Below are 25,643 nucleotides of genomic sequence, written 5' to 3'. Positions count from 1 at the left end.
CACCTGCGCTTCTGACTGACTAGCTATAGATTGGAGGTTCCAACGACCCCCTCCTTGGGTTCTATGAATTTGCTACAGCGGCTCACAGAACTCAGAGAAACATTTTACTTACTAGCTCACAGGTTTATTACAATAGGATATAACTCAGGAACAGTCACATGGAACAGATACATAGGGCATGATAGGTGGGAAAGGGAGCAGAGCTTCCATGCTCTCTCAGAGAGTGCCACGCATCTTCACCTGTTCGCCAACCTGGAAGCTCTTTGAGCCCCATTCTTTTGGGGTTTTGTGGAGGCTTCACTACATAAACATGACTGATTAAATCATTGGCCATTGGGGATCATTTGACCTCCAGCCCTGATTCCCTCCCAGGAGGTTATGGGGATGGGACTGAAAGTTCCAACCCTCCAATCACAAGGTTCCCCTGGCAACCAGCCCCTATCCTTAGGCGCTTTCCGAAGGGCATCTCATTAACATAAACTCAAGGGTGGTTGAAAGGAGTTTGTTAGGAATATCAAGATACTTTTATTGTTCTTATCACTGTGGAAATTACAAGGGTTTTAGGAACTGTGCCAGGAGTGGAGATGAAGACAAAATATGTATTTCTTAGTATAAATTGCAGTATCACAGAGGACTATTAATAATTGTGTCAAGACAACAAACATTAACTGGACTGTCCAGGCAGAGTGAAACATGGTCACCTCATCCTTAGACTTCACTAGTGGTAGAGCCCTGTGGACACACCTATCAAATGACCTCCTGAACCTCTCTTTCTCTGAGTGTAATATACCAGGCCCCATACACTTGGTAAGATAGCCCAGCAATTACACTTGGACCCCTTGTACCCACCACTTCCTAAATTATTCTTAGAAATTGACATGATTGGACACTGTGTCTTGCCCACTTGCTCCAAGCTGAGACTTCCTCCCAGTGACTGTCTTTCCCCAGGAGGGTATTTTTGAGGGCCAGGTTCCAGTCTTCAGCCATACTTCAAAGAAGAGTCTTAAAATATGATGCATGGTCATGACCATTGAATAAAATATTGAATGCAGCGTTGACCTCAATTCATTAGAAACTTCAGAGTTTAAGTGCTTTTCAGCAAATATTTTCCAAATAGCTCTTTTTGCTGATGGACTTGGTTTAACAAGAAGAGGGTAGAGATTAGACCACATTAGAAATCTGTAGTCTTTTCAGCTGGACCTCTGCTGGGAGTATCTGTGAAATATCATGGATTACTTAGGAATTATTACAGTGGTCTTCAAATGTTTTCACTGACATAATCACTAAGATCATTTTTAAAACCCCGTCTTCTCCCATAGGCTTTAAAGTTGACATACAGAAGTTTTCATCATGAGTCTAAATAATTGCAAAGGATATAATTTATGGCATCTTATAAATACTGTCATTTAAAAATGAAACTGTTCCAATACTCTTTTCAATGTATGCGGTGGAGACTAAACGCCACATATTCAATGGAATATTTGATGAATACACACCATTATCCATTTAAAAATACTTAAATTCTTCTCTAACAACTAGGAATTTCACATCATTTCTTTTTCTTCTAGAAGACATATTTCTAATTCCTCCACAGAATTTTATCTTAAAGTAATATAATTATATGCTTGAAATTTTTTCACTGATTGTATCATTATATTTCTCCACAACAAAATAAACTTAAGTTTTTAATTTCCTGTAAGTGTGAGTCTCTAAATGTTAAAAAATTTCTTCTGGTTATTATGACAATTATTAGCTTTATACAGTTGATTAGAACAACATAAGTATAATACAAATTTTGATAAATTGGCAAAAAGTAAAAATATATTGGGAATGCATTTCTTCACAAGATGAAGGGGGCCTTTAAAAATTTAGTTCATTAGTTCCATCAATTCTATACCTATTTTTTATTTTTATAGATGTAAGCACTGGGAAAACTTGTTCAATGCATAAATGGGTGGGACTGGAAGACATTTTCCTTTAGCAGTATCACTTATTTCTTTGCATTCCTTCAAAGAGATCTATTCTCAAAAATTAGTTTTAACAATATACCAATTTTAACGCGATTGGTGCTTTTAAATTTCTATCAAAAGCAAAAAAAGTGGAAACTATCACTTGCAGAAATTTGTTACGCAGTCATTGGAGTCATTCACTTTCTCTGTTTCTGGGAAATACATTTTAAAAAAAAGGTTTGGCTCATGATTGCTGTTCTTTCCCTTAGAGCACCTTGTTGAACCCGCTATTCTCAAAAAGGATTGAAAAAATAGAAGTAATGTTCACTTCAAAGCACCCTTGCCAGTTTAATATTTCGTAATAAAATGCCATTTTTATAATGTGATTTAAATATATTTTTGCCAAAATTGTGGAGGTGGATTTTAATTTATGAAAATGTATGTCATGTAATCTAATTAGTAAGGTCAGTCCTCTGTCAAATCAGTAAATTAGACTGACTTAGTGAGAAAAGTCTAACTTCTTTTTTTTCTAACTTTATTTTCAATACAAATGTATGTTTATATGTTTCAAGAAAGATTGTTAAGCATTGAGAAGTAAATTATAGATAGCAACATTACTAAAAGCAATCAAGATTAAAATACTATAGATCTAATATAGTTGACTTTTCCATTTTATGTTACAAAATAAGATGAAAAGAATGTGCTTTTTTTTATTGCTTATTTTGAAGTAATGAGCTAAAATGTGTAGCTAAAGTTACAAGGGAGTCATTTATTAAGTTAGGAGGATGATAAAATGTATTGCGTGCTTTTAGTTAAATATGTGCGGCATGTATAAATGCCAGTGTTTGGCTTTTCAGAATAAGAATCATGTATAAAAATCAAAAATAGTCCTGTTAGCTCTTTAGATATTATGTTCGAACTTTCTTTATGTACTTAATAAAAGAGAAAGGTACAAAATGCCAAAAGCTAATTGGCCTCGCAGCCAGTGTATACTTGTATTTTTTGTTTTCAATAGGAGATAGAAAATATTAAACATTTAATGGGATGAAATAAGGTGAAGATTGACTGTAGCTAGAATAAATATTTCTTTATATGATTTATAAAATAGATTTTAACTTACTGATTTACACTGAATTTTAAACAAATTAAGTAAATTTTTCGTCAAAAGTCATATATAGCTGTCCCAGAACACAATCAAATTACATTTAAAAGAGTCAATGTCACAAGCTTGTCCTGCTTATTCAGTTTGAAGATGCTTTTCTTTCCAGCTAATGATGTGTCCTGAGGATGAGTATTAAGAGTAGCCTAAAAGAACTGCTTATATTCTAAAAGCTGCTTATAGCTTTCAGTATTTTTCACCCATGCTTTCTTTGCTTTTCCCTCGTCGGACTCCTCCTAAAAAGTGAGGCATCCTTTGACAATATTTGGGGAATGGAAGAGGTAAAGTCATTAAATAAAAATTGTCATTACTCCCCCAGACTCACACTGAATTAGGTACATCCCAACATGAACAAAATATTCCATTTCTAGTCCCTAGCTTCACCCTTAACAGAAGTAAGTATAAGATACAAAACCTTAAAGCATGCTTTTGGTAACTTGATTAGTAATTAAAAGATGCTTCCCAGAAGTCAATATTTCTTATAGTCCTTTTGGAGGATGTTGCACAGTGAGGTAAATGGGTGACAGGTATGTCTTCCTTTTGTAAAGTGGGAGGACTATTTTGAAAGGGAAAGTGAGAAAGGAGAGTCTGCATACACCTTTACCACTGGCTCATCAATTTTAGGACACAATTCACATGAAAATGGAAAATCTTGAGTTAATTCCCCTAAAATTATATGCCCACATCCCCCTTTGTATGTATTCCCCTGTTGGAAGAATGCTGAATTACAATGAAGATTCCGCTTCACAGTACATCCCACATTTTTTTTCCTGAACTCTTGCCCATCCCTCTGGTCCCCAGCATTCCCACATACTCACTTTTTGTGCTGATAAGACATCTTTCAAAAAGTTAATAGGCAGTGGTTCTAGAAACATCTCCCATTACAAATACTTAGAAACGCTGGATAAAATACAAGAAAAAGTCTTTAGATATATAGCTGAGCTTGCAAGAAAGGAAGAGAAATCTGCAAGTAACAAAAAGGAAGCAGGTGCTGAAATTTGAGGGAAAAAGACTCCAGCAACCATTGCAACTCCTGGGGGTCAGGAGGGAGGAAGTTGCCATAAACTAGGGACTTGGATTTTAAGGCATATGGAAGAGTAAAGGACATGGTTCTAGACAGGGTAGGGGACCAGAAACCTCTGTGAGAGGCTGGAACTCTCAAAGGGTGGCACCGTCAGTGAAAGGGTAGTAGAAAAAAAAAATCTGCTCACCAGCACAGGCAGGTGACAAGAAAATATATATTTCTTTGCCCATACTCTGGATAGGGAAAAAATTTTCACTGAAAAATTGAAACCCAGGCCTGCTTCTCACATTGGTTTTGGCTTTGACATTACACTCTTGTAGTCAGGAATCCCTAAGTTAAGAAACTAACATAAAAATTGATCCTGGGTCAATGGAAAACCTGGGCACTTACAGGAGCAAACGTAAAACCACTCTGGAGGGATGCTCCTTCATCTAAGGTCACATGAGTTTCTTACGGAATAAAGCCAATCCAGGCAAAAATAAGTTTATCATAAAAGAGTGTAAAACACAAAAAAGAAATCAGCCATGAGCTCAGTCAGGAGAAACAAAACAAGAGGATTAAAGCCCTAAAATCCTGAAATATTAGACTGATAATCTAGAAGAGAATATAAAATAAGTGTGTTTAAAATAACTACACATGAAAAAAGAGATCAAAACCCTAAAATTAAGAAAAAGATCTTATGAAGAAACAACAGGAAGCTATGGGGGAACTACCAAGGAGAAATTTTAGAAATGGAAGACTTAATCATTGAAATTTAAAGTAAATGGTTAAACAGATTAGACAGAAATGAGGAGAAAGAACTAATTTACTAGAAGCTAAATCTGAGGATGTTACCAAAAAAGAGAGAGAAAATATGAATGAGAAGTTGGGACATGGAGAAAAGGAACATAAAATAAAAGGGTGTGGAGGAGAGGCAATATTTAAAATGATAATGGCTGAGAATTCCCAGGCCTGATGAAGGACAGAATTCCTCAGATTCCAGAAGCACAGTAGGTCCTGAAAACTATAAATAAAAGTAAATCCACATATAGCTACATTTAGTAACAAAGACTTGAAGAATTTAAGAACTCAAAGAGAAGAAATATAAATTATCCACGAAGAAACAACAATTAGACAAACAGAAGACTACTCACAACAAGAAGAGTGACCCAAAACCCATGGAATAATATCTTCAACGTGGTAAAAGAAATATAAAAATTAATCCAGAATTCTGTACTCAGCTAAAGGATCCTTCAAGGATAATCATGAAACAAAGGAAACTTCAGACACAAAAAAAGTCTGAGAAAATTTATACTCATAGACCTTCCCTAAAAGAGCTACTAAAAGTTTTATTTCAGAAGAAGAAAATTAAACTCAGAGAAAGAAAAGGGATGCAAGAAGCTGATTAAAAGACAAAGAGGATTAAGCAAAACCTTCATAGATAGGAAAGCGCCAAAGGAAAAAAAGAAGATTAATTGGACCTCCTCAAAATTGAAAATTTCTTCAGGAGACACTGTTAAGAGAAGAAAAAGACAACCTACAGAATGGGAGGAAATATTTATCTGATAAGGGACTTGTATCCAGAACATATAAATTACTCTTACAATTCAACAATAAAAACACAAAATAACCTGATTTTAAAATGTGCAAAGGATCCAAATAGACACTTCTGCAAAGAAGACACACAAATGGCCAATAATCACATAAAAGATGCTAACATGATTAGTTATTAGGGAAACCACAATGAAACACTACTTCACACCTCTTAGAATGGCTATAGTAAAAAGGGCAGACAATAACAAGTGTTGACGAGTATGTGCAGAAATTGGAACCCTCCCACACTGCTGGTGGGAATGTGAACTGTGCAGCCAGTGGAAAACAGTCTGGCAGTTCCTCAAAAAGTTAAACGTGACATTACCATATGACCCAGCAATTCCACTCCTAGTTATATACCAAGAGAAAGAAAAGCATTTGTATATACAACAACATACTTGAATGTTCACAGAAGCATTATTCATACTAGCCAAAAAGTGGAAACAATCCAGGTGGCCACTGACTGATGAATAAATAAGTAAAATGTGGTGCAGTCCACACAAAGTAACATTATTCAGCCATAAAAAGGAATGAAGTATTCATACATGCTACAACATGGATGAACCTTTAACACATTATGCAAAGTGAAAGAAGCCAGTCACAAAGGACCACATATTGGTTCAATTTATATAAAATGTCCAGAATAAGCAAATCTCTAGAGACAGAAAGTAGATTAGTGGTTGCCTAGGGCTGGGTGGGAGGTGGGGTTGGGAAGAAGTGGAGAGTGACTGCTAATGTGTACAGGATTTCTTTTTGGAGTGACGAAATGTTCTAAAACTGATTGTGGTAATGGTTACACAACTCCGTGAATACACTAAAAACCATCGAATTGTACACTTTAAATGGATGAACTATATGGTTTGTGAATATCTCAATAAAGCTGTTAAAAAAAAAGATTCATAAAAGTGTTGCAAACTAAGATTTAGTTCTAATTTACAGAGTACTCGAGCCTATCCTTAGAGAAGGAGGCAGGATATTCTGCGATGGGAGGCCTGGTGATGCTGTGGTGAAATTTATATAAACTCTTCTCTCGGGGTGGCCCGGTGGTGTAGCGGTTAAGTTCGAACGTTCAGCTTCTCCGCGGCCCAGGGTTCCCCGGTTCAGATCCCGGGTGAAGACATGGCACTGCTGGGCAAAAGCCATGCTGTGGTAGGCCTCCCACATATAAAAGACAGGAAGATGGGCACGGATGTTAGCTCAGGGCCAGTCTTCCTCAGCAAAAAGAGGAGGATCGGCAGCGGTTAGCTCAGGGCTAATCTTCCTCAAACAAACAAACAAAAACTCTTCTCTCTTTTTGTCTCTTGGTTTTCTCCTGTCCATACAGCATATTATTTATTCTTTGTCCATGTATCAGTTATCTACTGACTCACTAACACTGATAACAAACCACCTGAAGGTTTATTCTTATTGCTTACAAGCCTATGGTAGCTGAGCCATTATCTGATGTTGACTGGACTCGCTCATGCATCTACAATCAGTCATTGATCTTAGCTGGGCTGGCTCACGTGTTGGGCGTTGGCTGACTTCCCTCTGGACCAGGATGGTCTTTGCTTTTCTCCACACGTCTCTTACATCCCTCCAGTGGACTAGCTGAGGCAAGTTCTCATGCTGAGGCAAAGATGCAAAATTGAGCAAGCTCAAGGCACAAGACAGCAAGCAGAAACGCACAGGTGCTTTTTAAGCCCCTGCTCGTTCGTGTCTGTTAACATTCCATTGGCCTAAGTAAGCTACATGGCCGAACCCATAGTCAGAGGGAGAAGGGACTACAAAGTGACAAGGCAAAGGGTGAGCAGACAGGAAGGCCTTAACTGGGGACATTAATACAGTACACAGTCGTGTATGTAAGTTCATGTTTATCTGTTTAATAAACTCTACATAGTTTATTTCATATTGTAAATTCAGTCATTCCCCCTCTGGAAATAAAATTTCTTCTATTGTTATTTGTTATTATAGAAGTATAAGAAATAAGTCAGAAAATAATAGACAAGCAAAGTGAACATAAAGAAGTATGATAATGTCCCCCACCTATAGAGACAATCACTCTTGATACCTATTCTTCCAGATATTTCTCTCTGTCTCTCTCTATATAATACATAAATTAATTATATAATTATAATTATTTTTAAGGTTAATTATATAATTATTTTTAAATTATATATAATTATAAATATTGATTTGAAATAGTTATTAGATCTCAATGAAAAGTCATGTTTCAGAGAATGATATGTAAAACTCACCTGTGCATGGAAAATCGTTGTCTTCAGGCACGGTCCCTGTATACCAGACATAACTTCTACTTTTTGAATGAGAGGTTTGTGCTTCTGCAGCAGGTATATCTTCTGGTTTTCATGTCACTGATATTACTACATGCTCCATGGGATGGTAAACGTTGACATTTTGTGAAAATTATATATTTTTCGTAGATTTTCTTGAGAAATTAAAATTAATTATTTATTTTTTTTATTAAACCTACGCTCTCTTCTTTTCCTTTGAGCTTGTTTTTTGTGTAAGGGCTTATTGCACAATATTCAAGTGTTAAAAAACAATAACATACATAAAGAATTGTAGGTTATCACCATAAAACAAATGGAAAAACATTACAGCAAGAGCGTCCAGTCTACTTTCTATATACGGTCACGCATAGCTTCAGGACGGGGATACGTTCTGAGAAATGCATCCTTAGGTGATTTCTTTGTTTTCTGAACATCATGGAGTGTACTAAAGGGGAACAGAATTTGCCACCCCAAAATGTGTCTCTTAAACATGAGGATTATTTTAGGCTGATTATTTTTAAGGAACAAAAGACTCAGAAAGCTTTCCTTGTTACCTCCCCCTTAACCGCCTTAAAGAATTCAGATAACAAAAAACCTGTCTAGGGGCTGGCCCCGTGGCCCAGTGGTTAAGTTCGCGTGCTCCTCTGCAGACAGCCCAGTGTTTCGTTGGTTCGAATCCTGGGCATGGACATGGCACTGCTCATCAAACCATGCTGAGGCAGCATCCCACATGCCACAACTAGAAGGACCCACAATGAAGAATATACAACTATGTGCTAGGGGGCTTTGGGGAGAAAAAGGAAAAAAAAATAATAGAAATTAAAAAATAAAATAAATAAAAAATAAAAAAACCTGTCTCAGGAAGCAAGCTATCACCTTAGCATAAATGAACTAGGTGGTAGCCAGGGAGAAACCTAGAGAAGCCTGTTTGTTGGGCTCCCCTCTGTGTTATTCTGTTTCTGTGTGGTCAAACAAACACTTATTTTCCAAACATTTGCTCCTTTTCACCTACCTGTGAATTGCCTTCCTTTTGAAGTCCCTGATTATCCCCACCCCCAACATTTTTTGTCTTTAGCTGAGGATGGTATTTAAGGTGAGGGCTTTGGCCATTTGGGCGAGTTACTAGGTTTTCCTGGGTTTCTCCCATGTATACATACGTGTTGTTAAACTTTGATTCGTTTTCCTCCTGTTGATCTGTCTCATGTCAATTTAATTCTCAGACCAATCAGAAGAACCCAGAAAGGCAGAGGAAGATTTCTTCCTCCCCTACGGTACTTATGCAAACCTAGCTGGTATAGCCTACTGTATACATAAGCTATGTGACACTGAACTTGCGGGGTCCACTGTCATGTACGTGGTCTGTCACCGACCACACGTCGCTACGTGGCACGTGGCCGCACTCTGCTGCAGCAGTGTTCAGCCTCTGTCTCCTGCACGTGGTTTACACCATCTAACCTAGGATTTCCCATGTTTCCCACTGACTGGTGGCCTGTCAGGCCTGGCACTACTGTGTGATACACCAAACAGTCATCAGGGACAGCCACATCTGATACTTCTCCCCTCACCACCCGAAATCACAAAGAGTTTGCTGTCCTCGCCTTATCTTATCAGTAAGTGTCTGGCATGCTGTTCTTGAAAGGGAATTAACAGCTACCTTGCCTCTGGAAAGAGTTTGAAGAAGAGATACAGATTATTGTTGGTTACATTTCAGTTTTAACCATGAATTATAGTGAGAATTCTGTTTGCTGCACGTGTGTCTCAAACTCTAGAGATGGGAGAAGCTAAAGGACGAAGTAGGGGCTTACCAAACTCATTCTAGCATATTGCAATGCAATTGTTAATAAAAGTATGTGGTTTAAAAAATGACAAATCTGGGACAAATGCCAAAACGGATGGCAGCTGGATACAGTACACCTGAAGCGTTGGTGTCCTAATTATAAAGCTCTAGTAATTAAGACAATGCAGTGTGGGCACAGGGGTAGACAAATAGACCATTGGCAGAATAGAGAGACCAGAAACTGACTTACAGATAAATGGAAACCTGATATAGAATAGATCTACGGGGAAAGAGTAAATGGTACTGGGACTGTTGGTTATCTGTATGGAAAAAAATGAAAGTGGACTTGGGGCCAGCCTGGCACAGCAGTTAAGTTCGCATGTTCCACTTCAGCAGCCCAGAGTTTGCCGGTTCAGATCCTGGGTGTGGACCTACACACCACTTGGCAAGCCATGCTGTGGCAGGCATCCCACATATAAATGAGAGGAAGATAGGCATGGATGTTAGCTCAGGGCCAGTCTTCCTCAGCAAAAAGAGGAGGATTGGAGGCAGACGTTAGCTCAAGGCTAATCTTCCTCAAAAAAATAAAAAATAAAAAACTAAACAAATAAAAATGAAAGTGGACCTTTACTTTACACCAATCATAAAACTCAATTCAGAATGGACTTAAAAGTGAAGGGCAAATGTTTAAAATATTTAGGAAAAAAATGAGCAGAAGAACTTTTATGACTTCCGAGTAGGGAAGGATTCCTTAAATGAAACACAAAAAACATAAACCTTTAAGGAAAAAAAATTGATAAATTTGACTACATTAAAATCAATAAATTTTGTTCATAAAAAGACACCATAATGAGAGTAAAAAGACAAGCTACAAACTCAAGTAAAATGTCTGCCACTCACGTAATAGAAATTTAGGATCCAGAGAAGGTAAAGAACTCCTATGAATCAAGAAGAAAAAGACAACACAATAGAAAAATGCACAAAAAGATATGATAAGACACTTAACAGGGCAAAAAAAATGAATTGCAAAAAGACAATGGCCCTCATTCATAATCAGGGACATGCAACACAAAACCATAGTAAGGTATTTTTTTTTCTTTCTGCTTTATCTCCCCAAATTCCCCAGGTACTTAGTTGTACATCTTAGTTGCAGGTCCTTCTAGTTGTGGCATGTGGGGCACTGCCTCAACATGGCCTGAGGAGCGGTGCCATATCAGCACCCAGGATCCGAAGTAGCAAAACCCTGGGCCACCGCAGCGAAGCGCGTGAACTTAACCACTCAGCCACGGGGCTGGCCCCTCATAGTAAGGTATTTTATCACAGCTGTCAGATCGGTACAAAATTAAAATGTCAGAAACCACCAAGTGCTGATGAAGACGTGGAACTGCTGGAACGCTCGCTGTTGTTGAGACTGTACATTGTACAAGTCTGGAAAACAGTTTGATATTTTCTGTTAAAGGTACACAAACACTACAACTCAGTGCTTCAACTTATGCATGTGCCTCCTAAAGAGACTTCTACACGTGTGTACCAGGAGACGTGGAAAATGATCTGAAAGAATTGTTTTTAATAGCAAACAAATAAAAATACGTGGAAGCAACCTATTGTTGATAGATTAGAGATAAACTGTGGAGTATTCAGGAATTGCAGCTACATGAAGCGCCATGGTTGAAGATGAAACATGTTACCAGGAAAAAAAGTCTCCAAGAAATAAATAGCAGCATAATTTCATTTATATAAGCATATACATTTCAAAAACAGCAAAATCAAATGATATTTTTGTGAGTGCCTACGTGTGTAGAAATAGTATAAAAACATGCTTGTGAATGAGAAACACCAATTTCAGAGTAATGATTACCCTGAGAGAAGAAGAGAGAGAAGGAAATGGATTTGGGAAGAGATTCATAAACCATTCCGACTGTGTTACTACTTTATTTCTTTTTTAAAAATCTGAAACAATTATGAGAACATGTAAAGATTTGGTGAAAGTGGTAGTGGACATATGGTACTTAATATATTATTATTTTTTTCTATACAATCAATTGGTATACATAATAGAAAATTTTTCCGAAGAAAAAAAAATGCAAAGGAGAAAAGCTCTGACCTGCTGCCTTCCTCAGTGGGAGCTGACCTGCCCCACCTCCCTCTGTCGCTCAGCTGGCCCCTAGGCCTAGTGCCGGACATGACTGTGGGCCAGGAGGGTCCCTTTGGGGACTCTATCTTCCCGAGGACTGACGCGCCATTGGAGGCATGAGGCTGGACTGAATGTGACTCACCTTGGTGTTCCTTGCACTGCGTGTACCCTAGGATAGCCAGTGGGGCTTTGGAGTTAGAAGGGTGGAGAGTGGGTCCATTCACACCACCCCCGGGTGGCTCCCCACTGTGCTGCTCACACGGTGTCTGGCCCAAAGGAAGTGTTCAAGGTGTGTTTGTTGAATCGACCTGAGCTATTGTCAGCACTTCAGTGAGCTGCTGGTAGGACATGAAAATAGCTACACGGTGAAGCGGTGTTTGTTAGCGTCTGTCACATTCTCGACCTGTGCCAGCACTCTAGCTAACGTTCTCTGGGAAACCTGGCCCATTTGCAGGAGGCTGACAGCAGGTATTCAGAATTTTTAGGATTTAGGCTTAATTTTAGATAAGCAGGACAATCTGGGCTCCACTCCAGTGAGAAATGGATTCTGCTGTCTTTTCCTGCCTTTTTAACATTTCAAGCCAACTTCTTACACCCATCCACCCATATAAAATTTTCTTGTTCAGAAAGTCGTCTGAGCAACTGGCAAAAGCACCATCTCAGAGTTTTCTATTTTTATCCCTGTGCATAATCAATGGGAACATACTGTGACGGAAATGGAGAATTATGAATTGATAAGAGCAATCTATTGACATTTGCTTTTGTTCCTGGGCAAGCTAACAAAGGAAAATGTACCTAATGTGTAGAAGTATGATGGACATTTCGTGGGTCAGTCTCTCTACAAAAGTACCCAGTGATTTCTGTGTCTGCTTTCAGGGAGGAAAAAACATATATGCTTTCAACATTCAAATTGGCCAGGCTTGGGAAAAATTTTCATGGGTGCTGATATTCTAGAAACATTTAGATATGACTTTTCTCCTCTAAATTATTGATCTGTGAATTGAATATTTTCTGCTATCCTCCTATAATCAAAAGCTATCTGTTCTCCAACTTGAAAACACAATGATAACTTTTTTAAAAATCTATTTCAAAAGTTGAACCACAGTTGGGGCCAGCCCGGTGGTGTAGTAGTTAAGTTTGTGCACTCCACTTCCCAGGGTTCATAGGTTCAGATCCCAGGCACACACCTAGGACCCCTCATCAGGCCACACTGTGGCAGCATCCCACATAAAATAGAGGAAGATTGGTACAGACGTTAGTTCAGCGACAATCTTCCTCAAGCAAAACAGAGAAGATTGGCAACACATGTTAGCTCAGGGCCAATCTTCCTCACCAAAAAAAAAAAAAGGTACCACTGTAAAAATAAGCTATTTTTATTTTCCCTGGTCTTCCTTTCCAGTCTTTATCCATACAAAGGTATTCTTTTTACATAGTGGAATCACAGCATATAGATTTCTATTCTGCTGTTTCATTTAGTTGTATGATGTAACTTCAAAATAAAATGGCACACGAGTCTCATGACTTTACAGTCATGCTGATAATATGCTATCATATGTACATTCACATAAAGATAGACAAAAATTTGTATATTTTAAAGTATCTGTATGCATTTTATTGTGTGTAAATGTCACCTCCATTTAAAAAATATTTGGATTTTTTTAAGTTAGCTCTTTCAAACTAGTGGAGTTCTCAACCACGGTAGAGAAGAGATTTGTTCAGGGCTTAAGACGGAACGAAGTTGAGGCACCTAGGATAGCCAAATCGTACAGATAGAAGGTAGAAGGGTAGGTACCAAGAGCTGGGAGTAGGAAGCGATGGGGTGTTATTGTTTAGTGGGAGTTTCAGTTGAGGAAGATGAAAAGGTTCTGGAAATGAATGGTGGTGATGGTTGCACGACAATGTGAATGTACTCGATGCTGCCAAACTTAAAAATGATTAAAATGATAAATTTTATATTGTATATATTATACCACAATAAAAAAATGTTTCTAAGAAACTATACAGGGGTTGCTCCTGTGGTACAGTGGTTGGATTTGCACGCTCCACTTCGGCAGCCCAGCATTTACAGGTTCGGATCCTGGGTGCGGAACTAGACACTGCTCATCAAGCCATGCTGTGGCAGTGTCCCGTATACAAAATAGAGGAAGATTAGCACAGATGTTAGCTCGGCGACAATTTTCCTTACCAAAAAAAAAAACCTAAGCAAAGTTTATCACTAAGTAATAACATTTGCTGCTTCAAATCCATTTTGAAATGTGACAATATGTAAATAATAAGCACATTAATGTTAAAATGCATTGAGTTTCAGAATAGTAGGTTCAGAAACAAATAAATGAAGGAATTTCACCATAAAAGGAAATTAAAAATTAAACTTAACAAGTATGGTTGTAGATTCATGGGAAATGAAGAAGACTTTGAAACTGTGGGAGGCCCAGAACTGGTAATTAGTTACCTTGTTCAAAGTCTGTCTTAGCCTAGACTGCCATGACAAAATGCCAGAGACTGAGTGGCTTATAAACAACAGAAATTTATTTGTCAGTCTGGAGGCTGAAAGTCTGAGATGGGGGTGCCAGCGTGGTGAGGTGAGGGCCCTCTTCTGGGCGGATGACTTCTTGTATCCTCACACGGTGGTGGGGGCCAGGGATCTCTCTAGAGCCTCTTTTATAAGGACACTAACTCCATGAGGCCTCTGCCCTCATGACCTAATAACTTCCAAAAGCCCACCTCCGAACACCGTCACATTGGAAGTTAGGATTTCAACACATGAATTTGCCGGAGACACAAGCTCTCAGTCTGTAGCAGTCTCACACCTAATGAATGATGAGGCGTGAAAACCTAGGGGGTTTTTACTAAACAGCAAAAAACGACTAACCTTTTCAACCCACTTACAGGTTTGGATTTTTAAATATTATGTTTTAAATGTTATATTGTGTTTGAACTTATTTTTAAATACGTATTAGCTTCAGCTTTTTAAAAAAATTGTTTTTTTATTATAAAAGTATTTTACAAACTTTGTAGAAAATTTGGAAAATAAACACAAGTATATAAAAATTAAAAATCACCCATATTCCCACCTCTAATAGGTACTTGTTAATTATTTGGTGTATTTTCTTCCAAGCTATTTCTTATACACATAGTTGGAATTACTATACATAAGATTTTGTGATGCCTTTTTTTCATTTAATATTATATCATATATCTTTAACTCGGTATTAAAGATTCTTCACAAATAAATTTTAAATGTCTTCAGGGTATTCTGACTTATGATTGCATCATAATTTGCTTAATCATTCTTATATTGTTGAACATTTAGGCCATTTACAATTTTTGTTATAAATACTGTGATGATCATTTTCTTTGTGTACAAAGGTTTTGTCTGCATTTCAGATTACTATTTAGGAGAGTGTTCTAGAAGTAGAATTACTAGGTAAAGATTATAAATATTTTTAAGACTCTTGGTTTATGTTGCTAAATTGCTTTTCAAAAAGGTATTACAAATTTATAGTTTCAACAGAAATACGTTATCACCGGCAAGTAAGAATAAGGCTTAATATACATGAGGTACTTAGTTTTTCCCAGATATTGAACTAATCACTTAATATATATTAGCTCAACTTTAAAATCTTTCATGTTATTGGTGAAAAAAAGTTGTCTATTGTTTTAGTTTCATTTATTTAATTACTAGTGATATTGAACTATATTTTATTTTTAAGCCATTTGAAAGTATTATTTATAAATCATTAGTTGCTTGTTTTTCTATTGATAGTTACTGTCCTTATTGGTTTACATGAGCTCTTTATATATTAGTATATAAATGCTTTATCTTATTTGCTATAGCTATTCTACAAGTTATTTCTCATTTTTTAATTTTCTTTATGATATTTTACATTTCTGTGTTGTCAAATCTACTGCGCTTTGTGATTCACCCTTGCTTTTTAATACATTTAATTTTATTAATGGCTCAGTAATAATAAAGATACATCTTACAAGTCTGTAACACTGTTTGCATACACTATTTCAAGTTCTTGCAGTAGGAATAACCAAACCAGATTCTTGTGCAAATGTGTTACTTTACATAACTTTACATTCTTTACATAATAGTTCTTTTGCAGCTTAAAAAAGTTCTTTCTTAACCTATATTTTCATCCATATGGAATTGACTAAGTATATGGAACAAAATAAAATGGAAAACTATGGCATCCTTAAAAGTCCCCCCATACACCTACATTTGGAGACAGATAAAGATGTTAATGACATTATTGAAGAGGAAGGAAGAATACAGTGCAGCAGGTAAAGAACATGCCACTTGTGGAAAGCTAAACATAAATATGCACGGGAAAATGTCTGCAGAGACTTTACCAAAATTCTGTCACTGTTTATTTCTGGATCATGAGACTTCAGGTGATTTTCATTACCTTCTTTGTGCTTTTCTGATTTGTTCCAATATTTTACAATGGGCACATTTCATTTTTACTAAAACAACAAGTTATTTTTAAAAGTATGAACAAAACTTTTTCACGGGGCTGGCCCCGTGCCCCAGTGGTTAAGTTCGCACGCTCTGCTTCAGCAGTCCAGGGTTTTGCCGGTTCGAATCCTGGGCATGGATATGGCACCACTCATCAGGCCATGCTGAGGCAGCATCCCACATGGCACAACTAGAAGGACCCAGAACTAAAATATACAACTATGTACATGGGGGATTTGAGGAGAAAAAGCAGGAAAAAGAAAAAAGAAGATTGGCAACAGCTCAGGTGCCAATCTTTAAAAAAAAATTTTTTAAATAAAAACTTTTTCACATATAGAGGAATATATATTTTTTTGTCTTTAATTAAACATTTACACACACAAATAACATTTTCCTTAGCTTTGAGCAATTTCCAGAAAGGTGTATATATTTCCACATGTAGGTTAAATATACACACATATATCAATAAATATATTTTCCAAGAAACTTGGGGCTTCGGGATACTGGATAAAAATTCCTAGTGAAAAGAACTCTTAGGTGAGCTAGTCCTCTAATCTGCAGACCTTCCTACTGCATAACTTTGTGGATGATGTCATACAAACCTCTTCCTGCATCTGGGACTGTTTCCAGTGGCTACATGTGGGAGCTTCCCGTTTTTGTTCTAAGTGAGTGATGTTTACTGGAAATGGAGGTCCACTAACAAGATCACAGTTCAGATAGCTTTGTAGGAGCAGGAAAGAGTGATTGTGAGATGGATTTGGCCAAAAACTTTTACTTTCTCACTTGTCATTATCTTGTTTTGATAGGTTGATTCAGATTTGTTTTGAAATTACCTCTTGTGTGAAAAACCTAGGAGGAATGATCTGGGCTGTCTTCTTCCTCCTCCTTTCTCTTCCTCCTCCTCTTCCTACCAGGACTCCCAACTCCAATCTTTCTTCCCCATCCCTCCATACATACCCACACACTCACATCAGCTACAGAGAGTAGATGGGGACAGCCAAGAACTCGTAGACAGGATAGCTGGGTATTTTACTGATCTCTTCTCTTAGCTCTGGAAGAGACTTACAACAATATTTAGACGTGAACAAAAGAGGCAGTAGGATTTGTCCAAGACTGCACAGCTGATTAGCAGCAAAACTAAGTGGAAAACCTAGCTTTCATATCTCTTAGTTCAGGGCCTCTGGGTTAAAACCTGTAAACACTGTGAACATTTTTTGGAACTGTGCATAAGGGCAACTTTGAGAGTTCTGGGTAAAAGAATGCTATATAACAAGAGTTGACAATATTAAGAGGTTGTTTTATGTTAAAGATCAGCCAAGTAAAATTTTTTTAAAAAGCATCCATGGGCCTGCCCTGTGGCCTAGTGGTTAAGTTTGGTACACTCCACTTCTGTGGCCCAAGTTTGGTTCCCAGGTGTGGACCTACACCACTCATCAGCAGCCATGCTGTGGTGGTGACCCACACACAAAATAGAGGAAGATTGGCACAGATGTTAGCTCAGGGTGAATCTTCCTCAAGCAAAAAGAGGAGGATTGGCAACAGGTGTTATCTCAGGCTGAAACTTCCTCAGCCAAAAACAAAAAAAAAGCACCCAAATATACTGAGTACTTCCATATTTGCCAATCCCCATGATGGTGATTTTGTGATATCAGAACAATCTACGATTTTTTGTCAAAAAATTTCGAGATGAAAAATTCTCAAGACCAAATTAATTGAAAAGTTAAAGACTGATATATACCATGCTGAACTTTAGGAGGTAGGGAGCTTGGTACAAATTCAAACAAAGATATGGTGTCACAACTTCTGAAAGGTCAGGAATCTCTTATCAAATATTTATCCTACCATCAAATTGCTGTTACCTGTGCTGGAATATCTGTGGGACATAGTCATAAGTATCAGAAAGGCTGAAGCCCCAAATAAGCCCAAGTTATTCTAAAGCTACAAGGTTATGCTATGACTGTCATTGGGTATTCCATTCTTCTTAGTAAAGTTTGAGGAGTAACATCAAATAAAGGATATGACCTGCAGCTTGGGGCCCCTGTCAGTAGGGGCTACAGAGAAAACAGAGCTCTTCCATTTTCTTTAGTTTCTGACTTGCAGGGCAAGAACATTTCTTTTCCACGTGGAATGAGTAAGGTAAAGAGGAATAGAAAAATGAAATAAACTTTGGTAAGGGAAGATGGGAGGCCAAGATGGAGTCACAGAATATGAAAAAGCCCAGAGCGGCTCCCAGTGAGTTCCAGCCCCTATCTGTGAGGAAGAATGCCGTAGGGCCCCGAGAAAAAGTTATTATGGGATCACCAAACTATTGTCAGTGATCTTCGGGGCATCCTTGAGAATAGGAGAGACAGCAGAAGACTGGAGACAGTGGAATAGTCTACTTTTCAGAAAGAGAATGAAGGCAGCACCAGAAAAATTGTAGACAATTGTCTGTAACTTCAACCTCAGGCAAGACTCTAGAATGGGTTGCCAGTGGGACAGTTTCAGGCACTGAGTAAAGAAGTAATGATTAAGACCCAGAATGAGTTCACTAAGAACTAGCCAAGGCGGATTTATCTCCTTTCATCTTAACATGCTTACTAGCTCAGTAGCTCTGGGCAAGCCCACACATATATAGAGAGAGTATAGCATCATTGGCTAGATGTTTAATGAGGTTTTTCATGATATTCTTTTAGACAAGATGGAGAAATATGAACTGGACTGTGGCATACTGGGTGAATTAGTAACCAGTTGATTAGATGCACAAGGTGCTGACTAACAAATTGATATCAAATTGCAAGGCAGTGTATCATGATGAGTCCTAGGGTTGTGTCCTTCATCCGCCCATCATAAATGCTTTTAGAATGAATACACAGAAGACATGCTCATCAAATTCATAGGTAACCTGAATTTGGAGGTACGATGAATGCTTGGATGACAGAATGAGAATCAGTGAGTTGAATCTAAAAGGATGTGTTTTAAAGTGATTAATAAAAAAGGTCTAAAAACAAACTGTATCAAGAAGAATGGATATACTTGCTTTCACAGTAGCCAAGAGCCTTAGCCCAATTTGAGTCAGAAGTGTAACGTGGTTGCCAAGAAAAAAACTAAGATTTTAGGCTGTATCCAGTGGTGTGGTGGTAAATGTTTAACAACTGGCTCTCAAGGAAAAAAAATACCTTGATTTATAGCACTTGCCAATTTCTGTAGTGTAAATACTCCCACCACAGCCCATTTCAAGCTACCAACATGTTGTCACTGAAAGCAGGGTGTGGAAGAGATGTGCAATAGCATACCGTTATATGATAATTCTATGACACAAATCCAATAGAAGTAAATTATCTAAGAGAAGAGAGAATAGTAAAATGCAGTAAAATGATTAGGAACTGATGAGTTTTAAGTATTTGATACCTTCGTTTTTAATGTAATTATTTATAACTGGAAGTTCACGTAATTTAACTTTTCAATATGGCTGCGTTTAACAATTGGCTCATAAAATTCTTGAAAATTTAACACTCTGCTCTTGGAACTTTGTGCACCCAGGCTCCAGCCCATGATAACAAGAAATGTGGTAATTGGAACAAAGGAGGTGATAGCCCTGTTGTTCTCCGCAATTGTCAGGCCCCACCCAGATCACTTCATTCCAGAGCACATAACTTACAAGTCAGACTGTTCTGAGATCAGAGCAGAGCAGCCGGGATGGCAGAGAACCAAAGTCACGGGTGTGTGGAACAGTGGGCAGAATCAGGGCTGTTGAGGTTGCAGCTCAAAAGACCTGTGTGTGTGGTTAGGGTGAGAGGGACCCATGAATGATTGTTTTCAAATATCCGAGGGACCGTTGAGTGAGGAAGGGCTAGGCTGTAATCTGTGGGTGGAGGAAAGATACAGGGAGACAGATTTCTGCTCAGTGTAAAAGAATTTTCAAAGCTGTCACAAGTGGAATGGGCTGAAGGGCATCCTTGGGAGTGGGGGCAACAACCTTCAGGGACAATGTAGGATGTTTAAGCCTCAGAGGAGGGAATACGGTCCCCCCCCCCAAGTCTGTGATTTCCTGGGTTTTGATCCACTGCTCTTTCTAGGTGCATGCAAGAGGTATTATCTACTCGTGGCTTTGCTGGACTCTTATTAGAAGAGTGGTGCAATGCACTTTTAATAAGCCTTTTTATTAAGGAAATTTTCAAACATGAAAAAGTAGGAAGAATAATATAATGAATACGTCACCAACTTTCTACAATCATCAATTTATGTCTAATCTTGTATCATCTATACCCACACCCACCTCCCACCCTGGATTATTGTGAAACAAATCCCTGATATCATATCGCAGCATCCATAAATACTTCAATACGTATCTCTAAAATATAAGGACTCTTTGGAAATATACCCACATACTTTTATCACTCTTAAGAAATTAGTATGGGGGCCAGCTCTCCGCTTTGGTGGCCCAGGGTTTTGCCGGTTCGGATCCTGGGCGGGGACATGGCATCACTCATCAAGCCATGCTGAGGTGGCATCCCACATAGCACAACTAGAAGGACCCACAGCTAAAATATACAACTATGTACCGGGGGCTTTGAAGAGAAAAAGGAAAAATTTTTTAAATCTTAAAAAAAAGAGAAATTAGTATGGATTGTAATTAGTCTTTGGGTGGTGAACATGGTGTAATCTATACAGGAATGGAAATACATTGATGTACACCTGAAACTTATATAATTTATAAGCCAGTGTTACCACAATTTAAAAAAATACCGAAATAAAGAATCTGAAAAAGAAAAAAAAGAATCCATCGTTAAAAAAAAAAAAGATTAAATGAGGTCATAAGGGTGGAGCCCTAATCCAATAGGACTAGTGTCCTTCTAAGAAGAGGAGAGACACCAGGCATGTGTGTACACAGAGAACAGGCCACATGAGGGCAAGGTGACAGGTGGTCATCTGCAAGCCAAGACATAACTCAGTGGAAATCAAACTTGTTGCCACATTGACCATGGGTGTCAGGCCTCTAGAACTGTGAGAAAATTAAATTTCTGTTGTTTAAAAAAAAAAAGTCGTATGATTCCCTAATAGCATCTAATATCCAGTCAGTGTTTAAATTTTCCCAGTTGTCTCATAAGTTTTTGTATTTGAATTTGCTCAAATCAGGATCTAACTAAGATCCACACATTGCAATTGGTTATGTGTTTCTTAAATTTCTTTTAATCTATAGGGTTTTTTCATTATTTTGTTTCCCCTCGCAATTTATTTGTTGAAGGTGCTGAGTCATCTACCCTGTAGCATTTCCCAGTGTGGATTTTTCTGCCTGCATTATCGTGATGTGTTCAACGTGTTCCTCTGTCCCGTATATTTCCTTGGATCAGATTCATGTTTGGTTTTGGGAGCAGGGGTACTTCATAAGTGGTATTGTGTATTTCTCATTAGGAAGCAAATGATGCCTGGCTCTCTTTTTCCCGTATCAGCAGCCACTGATAGGGTCTAGCTCCATTAATTCATTAGGAGTTGCAAATGATGATATTCTAATTCTATCATTCCTTCTTCATTTATTAGTTGGAATACTTCCATGAAGAGAAATATCCCCTCATCAACTGCTTGTACCCTGAAGTACAGATTATATGGGAAACATAAGATAAATGCTTGGGTTATTTACTAATTTTCAAAATAATGAGTGGGTTCTCCTAGCATCTGTCAAAGTTGACCAGTGAGGTATTTCATTTTGTTTTGTTTTAAGTATCATTATGGACTCATGGATTTTTGATGTATTTCAATCCATTGGCATTATTGTTCTTATTAATATTCAACTTGTGCCATCTGTGGCCAGTAGGAGTTTATTCAGGTTGGCTCCCAACTCTTCTTAACATGATCCTAGTAATATTTTTGATTTCTAGCATGACAAGATTCATTGTATTCCAGAATCAGCTCATGTATTTTCTGCCTTAGATCTGGAATCATCCATTTCTCAAAGGATCCTGGTTCCTTTTAATGAGAAATGAGATTTAGAGACCATACTCTGGGCTCTGGGTTTGTCAAGCTACTGGGTTGATCATAGTTTCTGGGCCATTTCAGTAGAAAGAGTTAGGAAATACCCTTCTTCTTCTTTTTCAAGACAAAATACATCATGAGTTCATGTGACATTTTCACAGAGGACTACAAGATGTTTTCTTAACTTTACCAATGTCACATTTATATTTTCCTTCTCCCTTGTCAAAAATCCTGATTCTCAAAGACATCAACACAATTGCTTATTTGCTCTGTTTCGCAATAAACATGCAACTGTGTAAGAATAACTGTTGCAACGCTACCACTAATGATACAGTTACTGAAATCTATTTAATATTGTTACATAGTTATTTTGTTTTTAGGGTATATCACAATAGGGAAAATCAAATTAAAGTCACTTAAAGTAGTTCCTTTCTGTATGGTTGTTCCACCAAATCAGAGTATACGTTTTAGTTCATTTGTTTTATTTTGATATTGGTTTTTAGGGATTTCTTTTTAATTAAAAAATGTTTTATAATTATATAAAACAATTATAAGTTTCCAAAGTCAAATCTACAATACCAGGCATATTCACAGGAGTGTGTCTTCTACTCTAGTCCGTTCCCTTTGTTCTCTCTCTCCTCCATAGACAATCTTTTTTTTTTTTTTTTTGAGGAAGATTAGCCCTGAGCTAACTGCTGCCAATCCTTCTCTTTTTCTGAGGAAGACTGGCCCGGAGCTAACATCCATGCCCATCTTCCTCTACTTTATACGTGGGACGCCTACCACAGCATGGCGTTTGCCAAGCCGTGCCATGTCCGCACCCGGGATCTGAACCTGCAAACCCCAGGCTGCCAAGAAATGGAATGTGCAAACTTAACTGCTGTGCCACGAGCTGGGCCCCTGACAATCTTTTTTAAAAGACAAACTTTTATGGTTTATTCTTTCACTTAAAAAAGAAAAGCAAACATTTTCATATATTGAATTCTCCCTTCTTAGAAAAACAGTAGCATAGAATGGATACTTTTTTCCTACCTTGCTTTGTTTTCACTGTATTCTCAGGATTGCTCCATATAGTCCTCATTCATTTTTACAGCTGTATAGTACTCCATTGTGTGTTATTTGGATATTGGACACGTTTTATAAAAATAAAAATTTAAAGCACTATAACATGTAGCATGTGCAGCTGAGAATAAATTTAGGCACCTCTCAAAATCTGCCCTCAGTCCCTCTCTCCCACCTGTTTAGTGGCCCTGCTCTTTGTCCAGTTGCTATATCCCTGGGGCACCCTCTCTAGCCTGAGCAAATGTCCTATATTTTGCAAACAATTCTCTCAGGCATCTAAAAGAGCCCTTTTTTGTCCATCCCCTTAAAACCTTGCTCTTTTTTAAAAGGTGACAATTCATGCTGAGGAATTCATTTAAAAATAATTCCTGCAAAAGCTTTATCTACCTAGTGAGTCACCTCTCCTGGGTACCATGAGGCCCTGTCTTCAAAGCACACGTATCAGGGCATCACTGGTTGCTTTATTAAGCACCATATTTTAGCCAATAGTGCTTTAGCATTGTTTATAAAACAAACAAAGAAAGTCAATATCAAAATGTGTCCTGGGAGCTGGTTGGGAAGAAACGTCCTGGAATAACTGATAAATAACAATAATGGTAAGTCATATGTACGTATGAATCCTGGGGAAGGAGGTTGTGGCAGCTGTTTTTCTTGCCTTTTAATGCTCCTTATGTGGATAGCAGAAATACAAATTTTATAAATACTCTGCCCAGGAGAGCCACCACTTGTACTTTTATCTTCTTGATACAGTCTTTGCACTGAAAAACAGATGAACCACCACAGGACAAAAATGGGAGTTTACCCTGGAGGCAGAAAAGAAAAAAAGGCACTGGATTCAAAATTATAGGCTCAAAGTTAAAATATAAGAAACTTCAGTACTTACACACACACACACACACCCTGTAAGCTATTTTGTCAGAACCAGCCACAGAACCCTAGAAGCTGCCATTGAAACCTAGAGAGCTATAGAGCACAATTTGCAAAGGCCTGAGAATGAGGGTCTGGGAAACCCTCCTGAGCTGTCCTTCACATGAGAAGGACAGAAGTTAGCAGAATGGGAGCAGCTAGCAGGACCAGAGCTGCTTGACTGCTGTGGCTGGGCTTCCTGGCATATATAGATGTTGAAGGGAAGTGGGATTAGTTACTATCCAGTAATTTATCTTTCTTTTCTTTTCTTTTTTTTTCCTTTTTTCTTTTTTTTTTTTTTAAGTGAGGACTATTGGCCCTGAGCTAGCATCTGTTGCCAGTCCTCCTCTTTTTGCTTGAGGAAGATTGTTGCTCAGCTAACATCTTCGCCAGTCTTCCTCTATTCTGTATGTGGGATGCTGCCACATCATGGCTTGATGAGCAGTGTGTAGGTCCATGCCTGGGATCCGAACCTGAGAATCCTGGGCTGCCGAAGCAGAGCACATGAATTTAACCACTATGCCACCAGGATGGCCTGTAACTTATCTTTCTTTAAAAAAAGTCTAGAATAATACCTCAGATGGTGTCACTGTAAGGAGATTTTACACACAGAGCTCTGAATTTAAAAATATAAATCTGAGGATAGTGATTTGCATTATGCAATGTACTACAACATTTATAAAGTCAAGGAATTTAGACCTGAAAGTGTTGGAAGCATGTAGTGCTTTAGGCCTCCACGCATTTATACGTGCTGCACACTTAGCTTGGAAATTCTTTTCCCCATGTCTTCTCATCCTAACAAACTCTAACCCGACTCAGCGTTACTTCCTCTCTATGCTCCCGTAGCACTTAGTACATATCTCTTGTAACAATATCATATTGCATTATAATTATTTGTTTATTGCTTGTTTCCTACTAGATTGTGAGTTCTTTTGGAGAGGAACCTATTCTTTATACCTCATTGCCTGGCATAAAAGTCACTGGATGTTTATAAAGTGATCTTAGAGACCAACTAATCCAGCCCCTCTAAGTATAAGAAACTGAGGTCCAAAGAGTCTCTTTACATTCAGTAACACGGCAAGTCTGCCAAGGATCTGCCATATGCCTGGCGCTATGTAAGACTAAATGTCTCTATTTTAAATGTGATTCAGAATACACTTGATTTCCATTTATCCAGAGATAAAACGACAAATACCAGCACCTTATGAATCCTCAAAGAAAGATTCAGTTATGCTCAGAATTTATTTATGTCAATTTATTTTATTATATTCCAAGTGAGCATCACCCAAGAATACTGTTTGCAGAATGCTAACTTAAGTGTGTTTGTGTGTGTGTGTGTGTGTGGGTGTGTGTGATCAGGAGTTGGGAAG

Source organism: Equus quagga, chromosome 5, assembly GCF_021613505.1.
Source record: "Equus quagga isolate Etosha38 chromosome 5, UCLA_HA_Equagga_1.0, whole genome shotgun sequence".
Lineage (NCBI taxonomy): Eukaryota > Metazoa > Chordata > Mammalia > Perissodactyla > Equidae > Equus > Equus quagga.
The sequence above is the reverse complement of the archived record's forward strand: the minus strand, read 5'-3'. Positions refer to the sequence as shown.